Source organism: Lepidochelys olivacea, assembly GCF_965140295.1.
Source record: "Lepidochelys olivacea isolate rLepOli2 genome assembly, chromosome: 2".
In the NCBI taxonomy this organism is placed as follows: domain Eukaryota; kingdom Metazoa; phylum Chordata; order Testudines; family Cheloniidae; genus Lepidochelys; species Lepidochelys olivacea.
In genome coordinates, this window is record NC_140412.1 from 68,723,750 (window position 1) to 68,729,749 (window position 6,000).

A 6,000-nucleotide genomic window follows, 5' to 3' on the forward strand; every position below is an offset into this window, starting at 1 on the left:
TAGTAGCTCCATCTAGGTTGTATGTCGCTAGCTTTTCTGAGAAGTTCATGTGAGACCGTATCAAAAGCCTTACTAAAGTCAAGATATACCACAGCCCTCTATCCACAAGGCTTGTTACCCTGCCAAAGAATGCTACAGTAGAACCTCAAAGTTACAGACACCTTGGGAACGGAGGTTGTTCTTAACTCTGAACAAGACATTATGGACTTCAGCCACAGAGGGTTGGGTCTGCAGACGTAGGGGAGGGGAGGGTGTTAAGGCTCTGGGAAGGGGGGGGGGGGGCTTCTGGCCCCTGGGGAACCAGGGCTCTGGGTGGGAGGTTCAGGGCTTCTGCCCTGCGGGAGCACAAGGACTCAGGGCTTTATATCTGGGGGGAGCTCTGGGGCTTGGGGCTTTAGTTAGAGGGGGAGCTCTGGCGTTCCCAGTTTCAGGGGACGGTGGGGCTCAGGGCTTTAGCTACAGGGGGAGCACAGGTGCTGAAACCAATGCTCCCCTCATAACTAAAGCCCTGAGCCTCGGCACCCCCCACAGAGCTAAAGCTGGGAATGGAGCCAGGGGCTGAAGTCCTGAGCCTCAGGACTCCCCCCGGATCTAAAGCCCTGAGCCCTGGTACATACATGGGGCAGAAGCTCTGAGGGTCCCCCTACACACTGTAGCTGAAGCCTTGTGGTCCCAGAGCTAAAGCCCCAAGGCAATACAGTATTTGCTGGGGGTTTTTTTATCTCCACTGCTTCCTGATTGATTACTTCCGGTTCCACATGGTGTCCGATAGACCAATAAGTCTGTAACTCTGGTGTTCGTATCTTTGAGGTTCTACTGTATCAGGTTGGTTTAACCAGTTGTTTTGTTTTTTTGACAAATCCATGCTGACTGTTACTTATCACCTTATTATTTTCTAGGTGTTTGCAAATTAATTGCTTAATTATTTATGCCATTACCTTTCCAGGTACAGAAGTTAAGCCGACAGGTCTGTAATTCCCCAGGTTGCCCTTATTTCCCTTTTTATAGATGAGCACTATATTTGCCCTTTTCCAGTCCTCTGGAATCTCTCCCTATGCACATATCTCTCTATGCTCATTTAATCTCCCATTTGGAAGATAGAGATTCTTATGCTTATCCTTCTGCATAGCTTCAGCACCAGAAGTGTACCACAAAACCATACATATGATCTATGAACATATTAATGGTGTTGGTACCTCTTTGGATGACATCATCCTCTGGGGTTCAAGGAAAGAGGAGCATGATCAGACTTGGGGGCGTCCTGGATGCAACTAGAGCTGCAAATTCAGACTAAATAGGGAGGTATGTGATTTAGGGGTTACAGAACTGACTTCCATTGGGGACTTTTTTTCCAACAAAAGTGTAAAACCTGGTAAGAAAAAGATTTTAGCCATTGAAATGATGCCACATCCCCAGTCAATGGAAGATGTCCAGCCATTCCTGGGAATGGTTAATTATCTTGGAAAATTTATACCTAATCTGTCTACCAAAGCAGCAGCTTTGAGAACTCCTAGAGCAGGGGTGGGCAAACTTTTTGGCCTGAGAGCCACATCTGGGTGGGGAAATTGCATACAGGGCCATGAATGTAGGGCAGGAGCAGGGCGTTGGGATGTGGGAGAGAGTGCGGGGTGGGGGAGGAGGTGTGATGTGCAGGAAGGGGCTCAGGGCAAGGGTTTGGGACAGAGGAGGGGTGCGGGGTGCAGCAGAGGGCTCAGGACAGGAGGTTGTGGTGCAGGAGGGGCACGGGGTACGGCAGGGGGCTCAGGGCAGAGGGTTGGAGTGCAGGAGTGATGCGGGATGTGGGAGGGGCTCAGGGCAGGGGGTTGGGGTGCGGGGTGCAGGAGGAGTGCGGAGTGCAGCAAAGGGCTCAGGGCAGGAGGTTGTGGTGCAGGAGGGGCACGGGGTACGGCAGGGGGCTCAGGGCAAGGAGCTGGAGTGCAGGAGGGATGCGGGATGTGGGAGGGGCTCAGGGCAGGGGGTTGGGGTGCGGGGTGCAGGAGGGGTTCGGGGTGCTGGCTCCAGCCCGGCGCCGCTTACCTGGAGTGGCTCCGGGGTGGCAGCGGTGCACACCGGAGCCAGGGCAGACTCCCTGCCTGCCTGCTCTGGCCCCGCACCACTCCCGGAAGTGGCTGGCACCATGTCCCTTCAGCCCGTGGGGAGGGCGCAGAGGGCTCCATGCACTGCCCTCACCTGTGGGTACCTCCCCCAAAGCTCCCATTGGCCACAGTTCCCCGTTCCCGGCCAATGGGAGCAGCGGGGGGGCAGTGCCTACAGGCAAGAGCAGCGTGCAGAGCCCTCTGCACCCCCACTCCCTGGGGCCACAGGGATGTGGTGCCAGCCGCTTCTGGGAGCAGCATGCGGCCCGTGGTACCATGGGGGTGGCAATCCCACAGGCCAGATCCAAAGCCCTGACGAGCTGGATCCGCCCTGCGGGTCATAGTTTGCCCAACCCTGTCCTAGAGAATACAAATGAATGGTATTGGGATACAGAACAGGAGGAGCCACGGGAAGGTTTAAAACAACAACTCATAAAAGAATCAGTGTTGAAGTTCTGTGCACCAGGAAGGCCTATTAAGCTTTCAGCAGATGCTTCACAGTCAGGGCTGGGTGCAGTGATTTTACAGAAGCATGAGGATTGTTGGCAACCACTGGCATATGCATCCAAATCACTGACTGAGGCAGAAACCAGATATGCACAGATTGAGAAGGACCTTTTAGTAATATTGTTTGCCTGTGTGAGATTTAATCAGTATATTTATGGCCAGATTGTGGAAGTTGAAATGGATCCAAAAGCCCCTGAGAGCATTATTTAGCAAACTGATAAATGACTGTATCTTAAGGATTTAAAGAATGATTATAATGCTGCAAAAGTATGATTTGGTTGTGACCTACATGCCTGGTAAATTCATATTCACTGCAGATGCACTTTCCAGAGCAGCGGCTCCCATGAAACTAGAGAAGACTTTAGAGACAGAGATGCAAGCCTATGTAGATTTGACTATGAAGTCAATTCCCATAGCTAACAGAAAACTGCAACAAATAAGAGAGGAAATGGAGAAAGATGAATTGTTGGGAATCCTTAAAGAAGTGGTTGTTAAGGGGTTGAAGAAATAAGCAGTTGCTGTCCAAGAAAAAGACTATTGAGACTGCAGACATGAACCTACTGTAATAGATGGGGTGATTTTCAAGGGCAGTACAGTTGTAATTCCAACAAGCCTCAATAAAGAAATGCTAAGGAAGATCCATGAGAGTCATTTAGGAATTGAGAAGTGCAACCAGAGAGCATGAGAGCTACTGTATTGGCCACCACTCAATCATGACATACTAATGTGGTAAGAAACTGCTTTTCATGCTTGAAATACAAGCCATGCCAGCAGGCAGAGCCATCCATGAATTTTGCCAGAAAGCCGGGAATGGGCAGCAAGGGATGGATCACTTGCTGATTACCTGTTCTGTTCTTTCTTTCTGGGACATCTGGCACTAGTCACTGTTGGAAGACAGGATACTGGGCTAGATGGACCGTTGGTCTGACCAAGTATGGCCATCTTATGTTCTTACTCAGTTCCACAAAGGCCTTATGAGAAGGTAGGCAAAGACTTATTTACCTGGAAATCAAAGGATTATTTAATAGTCAATGTGACATTCTATACCTTGGGAGAGCCCTGTAACCCCCATATTCCTCATTTATATATATAATTGTGATCTTACCTTATATGGCATGCTTTATATGCATCAGCGGAAAGGTTATGATCTGATGAAAGTCACTATTCTATCTAAATCATTAATGCATATGAAATTATAAGAATTGTGTTGTATGGCTTTCACTAAAATATGCTGTCGGTTTGGGAAGTGCCCAGATACCAGCTCTACAGAGACCATGACAAGGGAAGAGGTAAACACTCCCCGGATAGGTGCTGAACAGACATCACCAGCCATTGTCCATCAGAGGAGTTACAATTCAATGACTCACTCACAGGAGACACACCACGGTATTGCTTCACCTTGTGACTCAGCAATGCCCACCAGACATGCCTGGACTTGTGTTCTCAGGGCATATGAACTACGGGTATAAAATACAACATGGGAACCCCATGCTTGGCCCATCTCCTTCCCCCACCTATGCTGCAAGCAACAAAGACACTGAGAAGACTGAAGACTCCCAACAGAGGAGACTGGCCCAGGTTTCAAGGGTGAGACCTGGGTACAATGTACTGCAATATGCAGTGGGGTAAGAAAAACTGCTTAATCTAGATGTTGCCCAGTCTAATAGGGTTGAGAGTTTAGACTGCGTGCTTATATTTTATTTTATTTTGGTAACCACTCTGACTTTTTGCCTATCACTTAAAATCACTTAATCTATCTTTTGTAATAAATAAATTTAACTGTTTATCTTTACCTTTATCAAGATGAGCAGTGCAAAATGGTATATTCCTGAGGTACGAGGCTGGGGGAATGTGGCTGGTGCCTGTCTCTGTGTGATTCCTGAGTGGCTCTGGGAGCATTCGTACATCTAGTTGGGTGTGGGGCTCCACATGCTGTTGTACTGAGTGATAACAGCACCTGGAGGGGTTTGCTGCTTGTCACTAGTAAAACATTGTGAGACAGCCCAGGCTGGAGATTTAAGGGGGCACAGCAGTCCCACAGTCCCAGGCTGCACCCCAGGATCCCATCACAGTCACAGATTATTATTCTCTGTACCCAGAAATGTGCACACTGCACAGTACTAATAGTAAGTCAGTGATAGCCAGCATGAAGGGAAACTTGACATGGAATTCCAGATGAAATCTTTAGCGATAATGGGCCACAATTTTCCAGTGCAGATTTTAGGCAATTTGCCATCAATTGGGATTTTCATCACAAAATATCAAGTCCAAATTACCCCCAATCAAATGGACTTGTGGAAAGGTCTATACAGACAGTAAAGAACCTTATGAAAAAGACTTTTGACCGGGGGAGGGGGGGTGATTTGTATAAAGCATTATTGATAGGGTTGCCAGGCGTCTGGTTTTCGACCGGAACGCCCAGTTGAAAAGGGACCCTGGCAGCTCTGGTCAGCACTGTTGACCAGGCCATTAAAAGTCCAGTTGGCAGCACAGCGGGGGCCCGGGGCTAAGACAGGCTCCCTACCTGCCTTGGCTCCGCGCTGCTCCTGGAAGCAGTCGCCCGTTCCCGGCAGCCTCTAGGTGCTGGGGCAGCCAGGGACTGGCCTGGCTCTGCGTGCTGCCCCCTGCCCTGAGTGCCGGCTCTGCAGCTCCCATTGGCTGGGAACCATGACCAATAGGAGCTGCAGGGGGAAACGCCTGCGGGTGTGAAGGCAGCAGGCACCGCACAGAGCTGCCTGACCACCCATGCGCCTAGAGGTCACAGGGACCTGGCAGCTACTTCCTCGGAGTCGCAGTAAACACCGCCAGGACCCCACACCCCCTCCTACACCACAACCCCCTGCCCCAGCCTGGAGTCCCCTCCCATGTCCTTCATCTCCAGCCCCACCCCAGAGCCCATACTGCAGCTAGAGCCCTCCCCCCTGCACTCGGAACACCTTAGCCCCAGCCTGGAGCCCCCTCCTGCACCCCAAACCCCTCAGCCCCAGCCCGGAGCCCATACCTCCTCCTGCAGTCCAACCGCCTGCCCCAGCCCGGTGAACGTGAGTGAAGGTGGGGAAGAGCAAGTGATGGAGGGAGGGGGGGATGGAGTGAGTTGGGATGGGGCCTCAGAGAAGGGGCAGGGAGAAGGGTGTTCAGTTTTGTGTGATTAGAAAGTTGACACCTCTAGTTACTGGTTTGCTGAAGAACACCCCAGGAGAATGGCTTTTTTCCAGCTTACCTGTTAATGGGAAGAAGGATCAGATCTAATTTTTGAATCACTGATAACTTGCTGAAATCTTATAACAATGAAGATGAAAGAAACCAGAGGTGGAAGCAGAAATATTATTCTGACAAAAGGGGCCCTTGATCTCCCATCTCTTAACCCAGAGGCTAGAGCGTGCCTGAGGAATCACAC